Genomic DNA, 19147 nt, shown 5'->3' on the forward strand with positions numbered 1-19147 from the left:
AATTTGCCGCGATTTGCAAATTTCTCCACGTGTGAAAACCGCAGCTTCATTGCTTTCCTTGGTAAAAATGTGTTTCCCTCTTAAGAACCATCCTTGAATCATTGCTAGAGTGAGCCTGGACTAATATTAACTAGATACCACTCACCCTGAACCTCCAGAGGGAATTAAAATCATTTTAGCACATTTTCGTTGACTTCAGTTCAGCGTTTGACACAGTAAGCAGAGGGCTCCTTAAAATAGATTATTCCTTTGGGTCTGTTAAGAATGATTGTGGCATTGCACAGGTCTACCAGAGTACATAACAGGCTGAACAGGAAGGGCGAGAACACCAAGTGGATTCCAACTTATGTAGGTCTGAAGCAGCGTTGTATCCCTGCCCCTACCCTTTAAAACCTTCATCTTTCGGACCTGTCTGCTGATCAACTATGCTGACGAACATGTCTTATTAGTACACGAAAGGGTCTGGCGAAACAATTATCTTTGCATAGTGAAAATGCTTAACTCAATGGTCTACAAATTAATATCAATAACACTAATGCTGTGATTTTTCATCCCACTGGACAAAAGAAGAAGAAGGGATATATGTGGAGAAAAAATGATCAACTAGTAGTAACTAACCCAATTTAAATACCTAGGAATTGCCATAGACACCAAACAAAATGGACTCGACAACTAAATAATATTAAGCTCATAGTTGACAAACATCTTGTCTCACTCAGGGCTTTTGCACACAAACATGGCAGCTTCTCGGTTGACTACATATTAAAGTCTATAATGCAAAACATTGTCCTATCATCACCTATGGGGCTGAAATTCTGGCCCTGAAACTAAGTAAAAAACTTGATTCACTAGAAAACAAAACATTAAAATCTTTACTTAGGCTTCCAGTTAGTACTTCCATTGAATTCATATATTCTCAATGCAGGGCGAGTACCACTTTAATCGCTTGGCACCTTAATTATCATTACAAATGATTGAGCGTTCCTGTCTCCTCTTGATTATCTTGGCCCAACATACACTCATGAGAGGTAGTGCTATTGACTAGATATTGATATTTAGCATAGCTAACATCTGGAGCTCTTGTCTGTCTCACAATCCATCCATTAGTAACTATTCCACATACACTAAATGTACAAAGCTATATTCAAGATACTCTGAGCAAACCAAAGTGAACAGTGCTGCCTTCAAAAAATATCGATTGGAGCTCACATTCAGTCCTTCGTACACGTTTTATTTCCTCAGCAATATGTACCCATAGGTATACATACAAACAAAATGTAACCAAGTCAGCTCATAGGAAATTAGCGGAGCAAGACGTGGCATACCTAGATCAGCTTGCACCTACATATTTTGTGGTAATGACACCTTAGAAAGCGTTAAGCACTTACTAACGAAGTGTGAACATCTTTTCTACATATGCAGAAGGGCTTTGCTGGCATACGGTAGATGGAGTCAGGCTATTGTTAACAGCAGCGACATTTGGGATAATTACATGACGGGTAATGACCCGAACTTAATCAATCAATTTATGAAGTTCTGGGTCTTTATCACACATTTAATTGAAGAAATGTAATAGCCATTCGTCAACTATGTGTCTTTTCTTCACTTGTATGCGGGGTTTTAAGTCCAATGATAAGACACATGGATACATGATTTTCTTATCATATTTGCTATTATAAATTGCAATAATTGTGGGGCTCATGATTCATATTAAGGCATCTGGATGTATGTTTGCTTTATCTGTTTTATTTATTTTAATTATATAAAACGTCTTTGACTAGATAATAGTAATAAAAAATGTAAAACATGTGTAACATAAAATACATGTGTAAAATCAATACAAAAACATTTTACTCCTTAATTTTACGTTACTCATTATGTTACGGTATTTGTATGACACAGAGGGGACACAGATCATCTTTTATGATTCTGCCTCACCCTTCCTGTCTGCCATATAAATTGTCCAGCATTTATACCAGCATGACATGTTAAAAGCAGACACATTTAATATCATTCCATTGTAAATGCATTCTGAAAAGGGAAAGTTGCAGGCAGAATTTACTACATTGCCATTGAGATTGTCCCTTCGCTTTGCACCTCCCTTTGCAACTCTGAAGTGCAACTGATACAAATGATCAATCAATGAAAAAATGTATTCGGCAACAATGTCATACAAGTCACAAAGGTGAAAACATACATGAATATAAACGTTAAAATACATTACAAGTAGAAAATAATACATATAGTGCAAGTGTAAAGTGTCCAATAAAACGAACAAGGACAGTAAATCAAGTCTCCTTTTAGAGTCCTGTGGGGAGATTATAATTGCAGCAACACTGTCTTTTGATCACAGCAATGATTAGTGTCCGCATCAATTCATCACATAGAAAGATAATAATCGTATTTCATTTTCAAATTATTTCAATGTCACTTTTCCTCTATCACTGGGGCCACCCATTTTCGTTTTAGAAGCCAGGCTGGGCAACACAGCTTACAATGTATGATTTTGTGGTCCCATTGCATAGCTCCAATGCCTCAATGGTGGAACAGGCACCAGCTTGCCTGAGCAAAGCGTGTAATTATCTCACTCTCAACGGTTTTGTGACTGCACACACAAACAGAAAGTGGATCACGGTCTCATCTTCCAAACCACATACAGGGCAAACCTTTGAACCACCCCAGTCCAACATTTGTTTAAAGTGCCAGTTGGCAAAGTCCCATCTTGCATATGGAGGGACAAATAATTGAGATAGCTTTCTAGAACAAATTCAAATTTAGAACAGATTTACACCGAACCACAATAAAGTCTGTCTGCGTTTTCAATCATCTTTTTCCTTCAGATGACAATGACTGCTTTCTTAATTCTTCTATAGGCCGCCTTATCTATATTGTGTGGCCCCTCCAACAATCTGGCCTCGTTAAGTTCAAACAAGCTTTTGTTTCACATAGGCCACCCAAGGAATGCTCTTGCCACCTTCAAGGACCAAAAGATGTTTCAAAGCATCTAAATACTTCCCCAGTTCTTTGGCGCACCAGGGCCTCACCCAATACAATGTTGGAGAAAGAGAAGCCAAGCCACAAACTGGACACACATCGAGTTCCAAATAGATAAGAGAATTATGGGCAGAACTAGGGAGCTGTAACAGTTCTTTCATATAAGTATTGTCCTTGCTGGTGAGGCTAAGAATGTTTGTATTACCCCATTGCTCTGAGCCATGAAGGGTGGCAACGATAGCCTGTTTGTCATAAATCTTGATGGTCGGGTGAATTTCCCCTCTCGCTTGTCTGTTGAAAAAGGATAATGTTGCTCGACCATATTTCCCCAGTGGAGTGTTTGCCTTTTCTGGTTGGGAGGTTCATTGCCCATTTTCATTAAAGCGGATAACCAAATGATAATACAAATTAACTTGTTTTAGAAAATGCCCTTCCACTTCAATAATCTACCTGCATTGCTTGGTGCATTTTGGCTTGAACACCATGACTTTCGTTTTACGAAAATGTAAGGTTAGGTCCAGGTCACCACATATTTTCAGAAAAGTTGCCAAGCAGATTTTAATTCCTTGCAGTGTGATGGATAACAAGACTGCATCGTCTGCATAGAGGAGAGCGGGATATCTATCCTGTCCCATCTTTGAGAAGTCCCCACTGTCCTCTAGTAGAGCTGCTATAATTTCTTCCATGTACATGCAGAACAGTAAAGGTGCAAGGACGCTGCCCTGCCACACGGCCTTGTAGACAGGAAAGGGGGCAGTGGTCTCGCCATCCATAACATATCTTACTACCGCCCGATTGTAAATGTACAGCTGATGGATCACAGAAATCAGATGCAGAGGGGCTTTTCTTTTTTGAAGGACCTACCACATTTCATTTCTGGAGACCACATCGAAAGCGGTCCTTAGGTCTGTCTACCAAAACTGCATATAGGTTCACGCACTTAAGCACAGTCTACTTTTCGAACAATAAAATATTCTGAAACTTTGGTCCACCATGCTTTTAATGCTTCTGAAAGCCGGCCTGAATGTCACTAATGTTATTCTCGTCAGCCCATGTTTGGAGGTGGGACAAAGTGACCTTAGCAAAAACCTTCCGAGCTGAGTCCAGGAGCGAAATAGGTCTATAGTTTTCTGCCAAGTCCCTGCCCCCTCTTCTTATAAATTGGTACTCTGAAGCGCAAATGATGCAAATTATGTGGAGACCTGTTTGCACGTGAGTGCAATCATAAGAGGTCCCCTGCACGTAATGTATGGGGATTTCGAAAATGAGCACCTCTGTATTCAGATCTAGAGATGTGTACATATGCGTGTGCAACCATATACATTCAATGTCCTGCAAGGGCGACCAAGCTTTTCCTCATGAGGTTAATCTGTTTAAAACAATTCTTCACAATTTCTAAACGTTTTCCTTGGGTGTCAAGCATGTGCAATGTAATTTAAAGTAGTCTTGTGTAGCAACACTTCTACCACTTTGAGGGCCTCTTGGCAATAGGTCATGTAAGATAGGTGGGAGGGCAAGTGAAAGGCAAAATGCGAAGCTGCAATTGTTGGTGAATGTAGATTTGTTCCCTGTGCATACTTTTGTTCGACCACTTAGACGTAATGAGGTTAAAACAAAGACAAAAGCTTTTTGGCCCTCATTAGGACCCTGGCGGAGTGGGTTTCCGCCAGCGTTATTCGCGGCGGACCCGTCCGCCCTACTACGAGTTCCCGTAGCGCCATGGAGCCTTTCTCCGCCTGGTTTTACCGGGCGGAGAAATCCATGGCGCTAAGGGACCTCGTTGTTAATTACGCCACCGTACTTTACGGTGGCGTAATTAACGCCTTCCCCACTCCCATTATACCCTATGGGGCAAGAATGGGAATGGGGAAGGGCAAAATGGGGATTGGGGATTAACCGCTTCGCCAAGGTCGGCATGGGGTGGTAAATCCGCCAACCCCCATGGCGCTATCGGCGGCTTTCCGCCGTGCTCCGCGGTGCATTTAGCACCGCGAATTCCGCCAGGGTCGTAATGAGGGCCTTTGTGCTCCATATGTTTTGTTTCTATATCGAGTAATAGCATCCCTTTTTTATGAGGTAGAAAGTTTTCAGTTGTATTTGCTAATGATAGCAACTATCATCTTGCTTTTCGGTGTCAGCGGAATCTGGCCTAAGGACTATGCGAAGTATTGGTTTAATACAAATAAATGCGCAACACATAATAACATGATTGTAAAATGAAACCATTTAAAGCTTGAGTGTGCAGATTCGATTTGATAAAATGTGGAAAATACCACATGAAACTGAATTGTATTACAGTAAAACATAAATAAATGTGGATACATCCAGATAAAATGAACAATATAGAAATATAGAGACAGAAAAGTAATATAATAATGCCATAAAACCTGGAGCCTTTGGTAATAAGGGTGCAACAAACAATGTATTCGACAAAAGGAATGGATGGAATACATTTAGTGCGAATAGTGAAATACGAAAGCTGCATCTATGCTTTACCATTAGCGGAATACACACCAGAGAATGCGCTGGTTATGTTGTTTTTTTCTCTGCACGCAACACCGTATGCTGCACTTTGTTGCTTTCCATCTCAATAACCCCCCACGGTTTTTAGTGACATTTTCAAACGTCACAATTTCGAATGCCTTTTTCTCGAATGAAAAACGTCGGGAAAAAAATTTCGATTTTTTATTTTTTTTATGGGGGGGTTCCCGCAAACCCCTGTTTTTTTTTATTGACCATTTTTTTACTAACTAAACCCAAAAAAACATATAAAATAAATAAATATATATTCAACATTTTTTTCGACAAAAATGCATTCAAAATTGTTCATTCGAAATTTTAATTGGATACCACCCCCCCCCCCCCCCCCCACAGCACCAACTTGTCGAAAAGCGCTTTTCAGTTGTAGCTGGCATCTCTTCAGTTATCTCCCCACCCACACCAGTGATCGAAGTGAGCGGGAACAGTCGGGAGCGGTGTTACACGACTTTTATTTTTTTCTGTTTACCATACCTCTACTTTTTACGGCCATATTTATCATTCTATATAGGGGATTTGTCCATCCTTGTCCTTGTGCAAGTGTAAAGTTGTAATAGGAGCCTTAGTTACTAGTTACTTGGACTATTGCAATGCCCCGGCTGCCACACCTTGCCACAGGTTGCTTTATGCTTCCGCCTAACCTCTCCCCTGCCGAGTTCCACACATTTTTTCGGTACACTTCTACCACTGTCCCACACCCGTTCTAACACATGTCTCAGTGTTGGCTGAATGTACAGTCCTACAGTACAATTCTGGGGCTAGCAGTGGCCTTCAGGGGCACTTTGCATTGTGGAGGGTGGGAGGTGAATTGGTACCTCGAGGTGAACCTCTGTGCAATGGAGTAATAGAAATGAAGATTATACCAACATACGTTTAAGTAGCACAATCTCAGTAAAAGGGTTTGCAGCAGGCATTCCATTAAGCAAATAACCTGCTATAATGTGCTATGCACAGACAGCTATTGCTTCGGCTACAATGCTCGAGGGCACACAGACATCCATTGCTTACCTGTTAGACAGAATGACTGACTGAAAAGTTGCACATCCACACAGTTGCAAGGCACAAGGAGACAAAAGGCTAGAGCAGAGCAGACAATCGCAGGAGGATAACAAAAGACTGCCTACGCTATAAAATGGGTGCGCAGAATGTGTACTAACAAACAACACAGACAGACTATGCTCTGTATGGTGCCTGTCAGTGGGCGGGCAGAGAGTGTTGCAAACTGTTAGTAGAGAGGGATTGAGCCGGCCTATGAGTTTCAATACAGCAAAATAAACCCAAACCAAAATATTACGAAAGAAATGACCTTAACGAGAATATACAGAGCTTGTCTCACAAACCGAACCATGCCACAGCAAAAGTATCAATTCACATTGTAATGGACTAAGGAATGTGTTGGAAAGAAATTAATACAATCTAATCTTTGTGTGGAGAGTGTTTGGCACAGCCTCTGGGTTTCAATTGACCTAATTATTAGTGTTATTTAATGGCATTGCATGTAGGTCAGGGAGAGCAGAGCCATGTTTAATCCCTGCATGGAGTACCCATCCTGGTCAACTTGATAGATGGAAGGACTAACTCCAACTCCAGTCAGTGGAGACAATCCCAGTGCCAACCAAGCTGTTACATTAGTTGCAACTCTCATGGCTCTGGACTGCAAACTGTACTTCAAACTGTCTAAAATGTAAGAAGAGAAGTAAGATAAGACCCGAAAAAGACAGTTGGGATTAAAACAAGCAAAAGATTGTGTCAATGGGAAAAACAAATGTATCAAAATCAAATTAAGAAATCAAAGCAAATTAAGAAAACATTGCAGGAGTTGTATTCAAACTCAACTCTCATGATTTCTATTCATTCAAAGGCTAGTGTCCTAACCACTTCAAAAGCAACACAGACTGTGTGAATCCGAAATTAGCATAGATGAGCACTAACATACCCTCATAGGTCACAATCCATTTGGGGACACACATGCTCCACGTGGGCCCTGAATTGGCCCAGAGGAATTATTATTATACATTTTCCAGGAGGTTAACATCTCCATATCACTGGGGCACCTTCACCCCACAGACACCCGAACACCCTGTTCAAAAGTAAGAAATCAAATGAAAAAAGACGTCTCACACCGTTGGGCACTTTACAAGTAAGAGACAAATATGAAAAAAGCAAAAGTGTAATGTGCTAAGCATATGTCTGGGGAGCTGCCATGGCCTGAACCCAACCCACATTCCAAGGTAAATAAATTCCAAAAGATATGACCCAAACTGTTTGCCATTATTCACAATTTGTCAAAATCAAAAACGAAAACTATTAAGAAGGATAGCACATTAAAAAAAAAAAAAAAATACTCTGTAGTTCTGTAATTAGAACGTGTGAATGTTAAATTGGGATTCTAACAGTCAATGGGCCTCATTACACGGTAGGCAGTAAGGGATTACCGGCACCGGTAAGGGCACTGGTGCCGGTAATCCCTTACCGCCCTACTACGAGTTCCCTTAGTGGGTCCCACCCCTAACGCCTGGTTTTACCAGACGTTATGGAAGGGACCCGTTAAGGGACTTCAGAGCTAATAACGGTACCTCAAATTGCGGTACCGTTATTAGCTCCTTCCCCATTCCCATTGAGCCCTATAGGGGCCCTATAGGGGCTCAATGGGAATGGGGAATGGTTTGCGGATTGGGGATTTACCAGGTCCTCCAGGGTCGGAATGACCTGGTAAGTCCCTATTCCGGAAACACGGACCCGGAATGCGGTAAGGGACTAGCCATGGCGCTAATACGCCTACTGTGTAATGAGGCCCACTGTTTAGGTCGAGAGGTCCAGAATTAAATCCATGTGGCCCTAACATGCTGACAAACCTCAGGAAACATTCATAAACATGCACTGAAATTATCTGCTGATATTCAGTGCCAGGAAAGTAGGCATGCGCGCAATGGTGCTGGCTCACGCATGAGCAGTGCTATCGGCGACTCAAGTCCCGAGGTCCACCTTGGACGGTGTGGGAATGTGGCTTGGGTTCATGCTCACTCGTGCCCATGCATGGGCAGCATGGATTTGGTTTAGCACTACACCACGGTGAAAGTGACGGTATATGGTGTTTTTTTCTTTAGTGGTACTGATGATAAATAAAAAATAGGGACACGTGGCAGGTGGCATGCAGAAAACAGGGCATCATATAACACACCAGTGGCACATTGCCCTCCAATGAAATTTAAAACAGCAGTTACAGGTACTGTACGCCAAACTTTTTTGCCAGTTATTGTCGTTAGGTAGGATATGGAATGAACTCTGGGACTGGTCTGTGATGATTTTTTTGTGTGTGTTAGGGAGGGGGGTGGATGAACAAAATAACAAGACAAACGTGTAGGATACAATAAAGGCTTGGACCTTGGAGAGCCAAAGAGATAAGTAGGTGTGTGGAGGAACTATGGTGCATTTCGTTAGGTTTAGGGAAGAAGTAGTATATATTTTATTTATATCGAGCTTCATGCCGCAGTCCAGCCTCCAAGCACAAGACAAGCACATTGCCCCCTGAGATATCCTCTCATATTTATATGAGAAAGGGTTTTTATTGGATGCATTTTGGTAATGGTGTGGATACGACATTATGAATGTTTTTTAATGAGTTGTCCATACGATGGGAAAGGTTTGTGGTGTTTGTTGCAGATAGAGAGGGGGAACAACAATATAGGGCCTCATTATAACTATTGCAGAATGGGTTTAACGGTGCTGGTAATGGTGCCGGCGCCGTTAAACCCACTCCGCAATATTAAGAGGTTCCCTCGCGGGACCCGCTGTGGACGTCTGGTTTATCCAGACATCCATAGCGGGTTCCTCGAGGGAACCAGGGAGCTAACAACGGGCGCATTATGAGTGGGAACATTGTTATCTCCCTCCCCATTCCCATTGAGCCATATGGGGGCTCAAATGGGAATGGGGAAGGACCGGGCCTGGGTTCCCTGAAGGGGAATTACTGGGCCCTCCAAACTCGGAATGGCCCGGTAATTCCCCATTCGGGGAACCCAGACACGGTTTTGGAGGCTACCTCCAAAGTCGTAATGAGACCCATAGACTTCTTACATTTTACGTTCACACTGTTGTGCAGTTAAAGAGGTTTTCCCTTATAATTGGTTCATATACCACCTTCTATGAATCAGGAGGAAAGGGTGCACATTGTCATCCTTCCGGTCTGGCTCCACTTTATTCTCAGGAGGACTGGTTTTCTAGTTGTGTAAGTCATGCAGCTGAGCACGACATTTCTGTGTCCCTCGTCTATATTATACTGCCAGATTCTCTGTCATGTCTAGACAGCCTAACCTACAATTTAATAGTCCAAACGCTTGGTCAACTGTTTCCTTTTCTATGTATGAATCTTCTTTTCGACATTAACCATAAAACAAACAGAATAGCTTATTAACTTTATTTTACTTTGCTTTAATCATTTATAATGCACACCACATGACCCAGAGGCTTAAGGGTGCAACATAAAACCATACACATATCAAAAGGGACAAAAGACACAACAAGAAGCACACAACCTAAATCAGGAACCACCTAAAAAAAGAAACTTGTAAAAAATCCTATCTAAATAACAATGGGCCTCATTAGGAGATTTGCGGTAAAAACACAGTCATTAGCGGCATGGCGCTACTAGTGCGTCCATGTTCCCTCGACGCCGCAAATAGCGGCTGATTACGAGAGCGCGTGCATGCGCGTACCTTCATGCCGGTAATGGTTGCACCACCATACCGTTAAAGACCCCCCAAACACCCGATAGCGGCATCACGAAACCCATTGATACCGCCTCCGCCCATGAGCAACCCCTAAATAACGGACCCGGCAATACCATCATGTTAATACCAGGTCCGTAATACCGGTCCCGGAAGTAACGTCATCATGCCGGAACGGGAAATGCGCCGGCAGCCATCTTAAAAAACACAATCCATCGCAATCCTCTGAACACAGCACTGGTACTGTGATGAGAGCAGCCTGAATCACCTGAAAATGTCCAAAGCTACCAGGAATTCCACCCCCCGCCTGCAAAAGAAGAGGTTCTCTGATGATGAGCTAAACATGTTAGCTGACATGTTGGTTGGCCATGCTGATGAAGTGTTCGCAACAGACCTAAGGCGTCCAGCCCAACTGCGCAAAAAATAAATCTGGGAGGAGGTGGTGAGGAAGGTCACTGAGGTTGGCACCACCACCCGCACTGTGAAGGATGTGAAGAAAAGGTGGGATGACCTATGTCTCTGCATCCGGAAACATCATGACGGCCAACCGCAGGGAGTGCCTGGCAACAGACAGCGGGGACCACTCTCCCACAAAACTGACAAGGTTGGAGGAAACTTGTAGCAGCACCATTAGCATGGAGTAGATCGAGGGATTTGGAGACGTGGAGTTTGTAAGTGATTTCAACCCGGCACTCCACCTAAGTCAATGCCTAGCGTGTAATGCACAGTTGGAACTCTTAATTATATATATTTTTGTCTATGAGTTCTTTTATTTCTGAATGATGTACCCTTATATCACGCCCCTCTCTTTGAATCCCCCCCGGTCTCACTGATCCAGGAAGCAGGCTGTTTTGCAAAGTTAAAAGATTTATTTTTATGAATTTGAACAAGATATATATCACACTTTTATGAATTTGAACAATATCTAGATATCACACTATTAATAATGATACAATGATCACCATTGGCGAGATGTCACAACAATAAACAATCTCTTTAATCAAAATGAGTATGGATAAAAAAAATAATGCAGCATGGAATAATACTTGATATGGATAGGAAAACAATGCAGCATGGAATAATACTTAATGTGGGTTCAATCAAATGCAATGTCACTCTTTCCCCCTGATACTACTTAATTCCCCCCAATATGCAGTATAAAGAGATGGAAGAAGAGAACACAGGTTTCAGGAATGAACACTCAACAAATACAGTTCAATCCCACTTCGCCCAAAGAGTATGAGAGAAACAGGGGAATGATTTCAAAACAAGTCAAATGCTTTTGAATGTGGCTTGGAATGAATGGGAAAAATGCTAAAAATGGATTTAAATCACTAAATTGGATTCGAAACTAGTGGGAGCCACGTTGGATAGTTCCAGGTAAACACTAGCAATGGTGATTAGATAATTAGCAGATTGAAAATTGAATTCTGAGTTCAGATGCAAAGAATAGCTGTTTTACACGTGTTGAAATTGAGCCAAATGCAAACCCGTTGCAAACTTTTCAGCGCGCGAGAAACGCGATTACAGAAAGACTACAAGGAGTTGGAATGCATTTCATTTCTAGCATGTAAGGTATGGAAGTTACAGAGGTTTTAGTAGAGGTCGATTTTTCTCAGAAAGAGTCGAGATTTTCAAATGAAAGATGCGCTTTTGAATATTACCAACAAGAATTTTCTGTACACCAGAGAGTCTATGAAGATGCAAGATACCCAACGGGACAGCCACCAGATCAGGGCAACTCTGTTCTGACTTTTGCCCGCCGAGACACTTGTCTTTCTTCAGCAACTATATTAGCGCAAAGATTATATTATCACTACCATTAACAAAGGACTATATGGATGAGGGAAAGATTCAGAAAAACAAGAAAGGATCTCCAGTGCAGTTCTGGATATGCTAAAATGGGTTGGATTGCATTACTTAAAGCTAAGAGATTGGCTATGGACAATTCTATGCTATAGATACTCACAACTACGGTTTTGGAATAGGACCGTCAAAGATCTGGTCAAAGGGTTTGGACTGGAATCTGCTAGCCCACCGGACAGGATTCAGGCGCTTGGTTCTGCACTCAGCACGGCACTAGGGTCTCTGCACGGCCTCTGAACTGGATCTGACGCATTGGTTCTGGGTTACAGCTATCTGGTTACAGCTCTACTCTGCTGGTATGGATCTCTGGGTTCTAGCAAGAGTTCTTGACCAGAAGCAGAAACAGCACAGCCTGGCTGTTCAATTTTTGGTATGCTCCTTGGAAGTCTGGGGTTAAAATCAGGTTTCAAGATTTTAAAGGCCAGCTGAGAAGGGTTCAGCTTTGGAATTGGGCCTTCTGCTTTCAGAGTTCTGGAGTCTTGGATCTGGGTTCTTCTGCAGAGCACTTCGCCGACAATCAGTTGATCGGTGAATGTGTGCCTCTAGGGCCTAAACAGTCCCTATTTATGTATTTCCCAAAGGGGTGGGGGGGCTAAATTATACTAAGCACACCCTCTAGGAATCCTATTGGCTAAAGTCTTTCCCTCTCCTGATTTGAGAAGGAAATCTAGTGTCATAGTGATGCTGCATTTTACAGCCCAGGGAGTCCCTCCCCCTGGTTTCTGTACAGCAAATCTATTTCTACATAAATCATATTTACAATATCACCAACTTGCTAATAATACATATTCACATTACAGATTTTGTATGGCACATATCCGTCCGAGTTTCATTTTAGTGAGAGCTTCGATTCAAAATTGACAGTTTTTCGCGCTTTTGGTGCGGTACCCAGTGTCAGATCTGTCCATATTTTTCTCCATACATGCGCATGACATCTGGGCATAATCCTGTAAACTTTCATATTCCTAGCATTATCACAATTGCTACAACATCCACATTTCCGTAGTCCTGTCTCTGAACATCGCACAGATTCCAGAATAGTTTCAAACGGTGATCAGCCTTTTCATATTAACCTCTAATTTACAGATTTTTCCAAATTTTTCACAGTTTTCTATGAGTCTTTTTCAAAAAGATATGTTCTTGTAATCTAAAATACACAAATCTTTCTGGTCCCGCCCCCAGAGTTTGATGGGCCCATAGCAGTCAAGGGCTCTCTTCCCACTGGCAGTTGGTTTCTGTTGACACCCGAATTTGCATTTCCTTTCAGTCCAGGAAGCCTATTGTGTCCCTCCCAGAGAAGCAGAGCAACACCCCCTCCTCCTTTCATTAGCATTTAAATGATAGTTCCTGGGCAGTGTGGCTGGCCTCAGTTCACTGTAAAACACTTTGTTCAAACTTGTCTTTTGCTAAACTAAATCTTACATTTTCAACAAATATTCCCACAGATCTCTTCATTCCAGTCTTTTTAAAACATAGAAATTGAATTGTAGCAACCTATATTGCTTTTGATGGCAAGTCTCTTCTTTTCTACAATTTGATTTTAAGACACAAGTTTTAAACTGCCAGTATAAGTGAATGCCAGCTTTGACACAGGCAGGCGGCGGTACTTCGCCCATATTCTGACCTATTTTCCCAGGCAAGGACCTTTTTGAATGGGGATATTTTTGTGATGAAATGTGCTTCTCCTGACATTGTGCTTATGGGGATTCCTTAAATAAGGTGATGTTTAACACCCAACAGGGATGTTGGATCTTTTCTGAGGTTAGGGAACCATGATTTTGCAATTTCAACAGCCAAGGAAACACAGATTTCAAAGCACTTCTGGGTTTTCCTGGCAATGCAGCCTGCCTTTTCAAGTAGTTTCATTTCACTCAGCGGGCAGCCCAATGACAGGTTTTGGCAATGTGGTCTCCTGTTTTACCACTGACACAGGCAGAATGGATTGGCGGCCTATTTTTCAGGTTTCCCTGCGCACTTCTCAGGGATTGTTAGTGCACATAATGCTTTTCGGCGGCCATTGTGTTGTTTTTGATGAAAGCAGCACACAGTGATGTTGCAGGGCAGAACCTAGTGGGTCAGAACATCCCACAAGTTGGGAGTGCCATCATCGGTAGATGGAGGTGAGTGTCCCCACAAACCACAGATAACCAAAGCATGACGTAGCACAACTAATGTGATAGTGAAGTAAGGCAATGCATGGCCATCATACACACATTAACATATCCATGTCCAGATGGTGGCCCACACACTGGCACATTGATATACATGCTGCATGTCAATCCCATAACCAATAGACACCCAACACACAGCAAAACATCACATGTCACACATCACGCAAACCACAATACAACGGTAGGCCACACAGCACACACCAGTGCTAAAATGTGAGTACCCGACGTATGCATATATGCCCCACCCCTATTGCAAGCACCCTGTCTGCCACACCTACAAGTATGCAATGCATCAAATGGGAACAACTGAACAACACCAATGTATGCATCATGCATGTACCGCCATCACTGATGCCCTGCCTTTCTTGGACCCCCACAGGCACGGATGTTGACAGTGACGGCCAGGAGGCTGCCGCACAGGCCACGACACCCACCAAGGGATCCAGGCCCAGCCAAGAAGGCACAAGACCATCAACCTCTAGGGCTATGTCAACGCCCAGGATGCCACACAGAGCAGCACCACCAATACAGGGCAGGCCACAGGAGAGGCAAACACCATCTGAGACACCAGCTGAAGACACAACTACACTGGACTTGTCCACTTTGGTGGAAACAGAGGCGGATGGCACACAGTCTGCTGCCACAAGCTCAATCGGGGAGGTAGCAGCCTCAGCCCCCATAGCGATGCAGAGGCAGAGGGCCACGTTGAAGACCAATCAGACATGGACGGCAACCTCCATGGGGAAGGTGCACATATGCCGAGCCCCCACGCCACCCCCAGCACACCACACAGGGCACCCCAGTCAGCACCCATCAACATCAGTTCAGAGTACTGGGGAGTCCACATCTTTGGTCCCCACCAGAGGACACCCCTCCATTGGGGCACCCCGCAAGTGGCCCGTCCACCTCCACAGCCACCTGTAACATGAAGGCCCGCATGATCTGGATGGAGGCCCGCCAAGATCAGATGATTGAGCTGGTCAGGCAGTATGTTGCGGGGGGACAATCCGTGAGACAAATGCTGCACACATTGTGGCCATGAACAAAAACATGATGGTGATACATGAGAGTCTGGCAGCAGTGATGCAGGCCCTTGGCAGGATTGCCGATCACTTGTAGCAGCAGCGTCCTGCACAGTCAGATGCACAAGCAGGCACGTCCACTTCATAGAGCACACCTGCAAGCTCGGCTCAAACCAGCCCTGTCCAGTTGACCGGGCGCAGTGCATGCCGCACAGATATGCAGCCCCCAGAACATAAGAGAGGCCACCACTAGCAGGGCCACCCTGCATGTGCTGACTGAATTGTGATGAAAAACATTCATAGCACATCATGTGTGGGATGTAAATGCGGGGGGTATGGGGTGTTGGGTGTGTTTGGGGAAGGGGTATGGGGTGTTGAGGGGAGGGGGTATGGGGTGTTGGGGGAGTTGGGGGGAGGGGGTATGGGGTGATGGGGGTGTTGGGGGCAGGGGGGAGGCTGTGTGTGAGGTGGAGTGTTCAGCCTCAATGATGTTTAATTTTCAAAACGCCCGTTGTGTGCAAAATCATATCATGATTGGACATTGTTCATTTTGTGTGTGTTTATTCAATTCATGACAGTGCACAGTGCCCAACTCCCCACACACCCTGTGTCCATATGCACACGATCCCAGTGCCCAGGGTAGAACTAACACAGAACCATCAGCATCCCAGTGTTTCAGAATAAATCGTCAATCAATGATTGGCGCACAGCACGGCCATCTTGTGCATCGCAAAGTGGCAGGGGTGCTGCTTCTCCTCCAGCATCATCTTCATCCTCACCCGGTGCATGCAGGTCAATGTCAGCTGGCAGTGGTACGTTTCTCCGATGCATATGTTGTGCAGCATGGCACAGACCATGGTGATCTTTCCCACCTTCTCAGGCCATAAAGGAGTGCTCCACCAGACCTGCTGAGGCAGTGGAACCGTGCCTTCAACAGGCCAAAGGTCTGCTTGATCACAACACGGGTACGGGTATGAGCCAGATTGTAATCCTCTTCGTGCCTGTTCTGCGGGTTCCGAACAGGGGTAAGGAGCCATGGCTTCAAGGGATAGCCAGCATCACCTGCATGGGAGCACAATGAGGTATGTGTGAGTCAATTTCTGACATGACACCTGTACTTATCACTCTCATTCCTGCAGCTATTTGGTGTTGACATGCACATGTACCTGGATGACTGCATACATGTTCATTTTTCACAATGTGTATTGTACTATGGTCTGCAAGTATGGATTGCATTATCCAGATGATGCAGGGTGTTCTTCACTTGCATGCTGTTGCAGATGTACTGTGGATGCCTACCACTGTATTTACCCTCATATAGGTGATGTATAGTACTCGGTATGTATTGCTACTAGCAGCATTGGCACAAGTTTCTTCATGATTTGTCATTCATCGGGTGGTATTTCCATGGTGGCATACAGCACGACTGTGGTGTAGGGCCCGTGATAATCAGTGTACTCCCTTGGTGGGATTAATTTGTGGGCACTCATGGGTGCATGTCCTGTGTTGTGCTTTGCTGCAGACATGTTTGTTGCGCATACTCACTGCAAGTTGCTGGATTGTGATGCAGAGCGTATGCTCAGATGATGTGCAGTTGACGCGTTGAGGAATGTGGCCTGCTTGAAAGTCTGGCATATTGGCATTGGTGTGCAGCATTGACCTTTTGTATGACATTGATGTGTCATGTTCAGGTTGGGATGTTTTGGGCCACAGTGTTTTGCTGTATGGCCATTGTCCAGTCACCGCCCCAATCTCACCCAGGTGGAGTATGCATCCCCCCAATCTCACCCAGGTGGAGTATGCACCCCCCCCAATCGTACCCAGGTTGAGTATGTATCCCCCCATCTCACCCAGGTGGAGTATGAATCCCCCCCAATCTCACCCAGGTGGAGTATGTATCCCACCCAATCTCACCCAGGTGGAGTATGCACCCCCCATTACACTGCCATGGTTCTGTCAGGCGATTTACCGAGCAGCCAGGAACGTCGTCCAGCATGTCACTCCCTGTAGTGGGGTAGCGAGGAGTTCTGCAGCACCATTGCATCATGAGTAGATCCGCGAAATCGGGCACAACAATGTGTGATCATCTTGCCGGAGTCACATACCATCTGCACATTGATGGAGTGGTATAGCTTACGATTGCGGTACACCACCTCCATGGCATGAGGGACCACCAATTCAATACGGGTGCAGTTGAGGGCACCGATGCAATTGGGCATGCCTGCCAGTGCATGGAAGCCAGCTTTAGTGTCAAAGAGCTCCTGGCCAGTCTGTGGTAGGGATATATAGTTGCTTGCGTGCTTCAGGAGGGCATCCAGCACTTGGTTCAGCATGCGTGAAAAGAAAGGTTGTGATATGCCATGCAGCTGTCCCACTGTGTGCTGGTAGGTGCCTGTGGCCAGGAAGTGGAGCACAGACACTACCTTCAGTAGAGGGGGGGGTTTGGCAGTGCAGATTTCAATCAGGCTGACAATGTCATCGTGTATCATGTCCACAATGGTGGTGATGGTGTCCCGGTCCAGGCGGTACAGGGTGTGGATCTGCACAGGGGATATGTTGTATGGACTGGCTTTGATGCGAGGGACTGGTGGCTGCCTACGTGGTACCACTGACTGCACTGGTAGAACTTGCTGGGCCTGTCTAACCCTCCTTCTCCTCCTGCGTCTCCTCTGTGGTGCCTGTTGTTGTTTTTGCTGGTGTAGCAATGCAGGCATGTCCTCCAGCCTCAAGATTGCAACTGCAAGTGGGATCATTTTGGTGTGGGAAGGAGTGTGGTGTGTGCTCCTTTTGTGCTGGGACAGACTCCATTGCCTCCACCTGTGGTGATTGTGTTCACCTGTCGTAGTTGGGAACACAGCAGATTGCTATTTATGGGTGATCCGCGATGCCTGTAATTTGGCATTGTGGAGACCCTATTTACCGCCTTCGGGATGCCAGTAGGTGCATGCCTGTGTGACTTGTGATGTCCTCCTGGTAGCGGCGTCCCGGTATTGCCGCCACAAAGGGCGTATGTACGCACGCATGCTGGCACGGAGGGGCATGGTTCAGGCGGTGGCGTTAATGCCGTGTGGTCGACTCGTAATGGCCCGGACCGGTAGTCGATGCCGGTATTACCATTCCACCTTCATTTTTGGCTCACTGCAAATCTGGGCAATGCTGCATGAGCATCCCACAAGCTAGGCAGGGTAACTGCTGTTACCATTGGCAGCTGGGAGAGGGGCCGCCCCAACCTCCCCGCACCTGCTCCTCTCCTCCCCCCAGCTACGGAGACACGCAGTCTCTTCAGCACAAAAGCCATGGAAGGGTAAGGCGAGAACAGTCATCGCACCCTTCCCCCAAACGCAAGGTGCTAAGTGCCATAAGGAAAACAACCATCAAGCAGGGCCCAGGTTCAAAGATCTGCCCCCACCAGGGGGTCAGACAGTCGGCTATCCGGCCAGGGGCTGCGACAACAGCAGCCCCAACCACATACACAACAAAGACCCAGGGGCTCCCTGGGTCCTATAAATGAGAGCAGCATGCTCAGAGTAAACACAATCTGTTTGTGGACCCTGAACGGGGACCCAAGCAAACAGGAGGTTCACTGTTTACTCAGTGTCTTCCAAATCTTCTTGCTTCTTTACCACAGAACCCGCCCACCCTACAAAAAGGGGAGAAGAGGAAAAAGAAGTATAAGGCACTGTACGGTGCCCACAACAAGTCGTGGGACACAAGAAGGCGGCACAGGTCCGAGGAGGTAACCTCAGGACCCGGTGCCCAAAAGTATGATACCATCATGATATGTGATATTGTTATTGCCATAACCCATATCTGTACAATAAAATCCTAT

The sequence above is a fragment of the Ambystoma mexicanum genome, chromosome 10, assembly GCF_040938575.1.
Source record: "Ambystoma mexicanum isolate Mex_15411 chromosome 10, UKY_AmexF1_1, whole genome shotgun sequence".
NCBI classification, from domain to species: Eukaryota; Metazoa; Chordata; class Amphibia; order Caudata; family Ambystomatidae; genus Ambystoma; species Ambystoma mexicanum.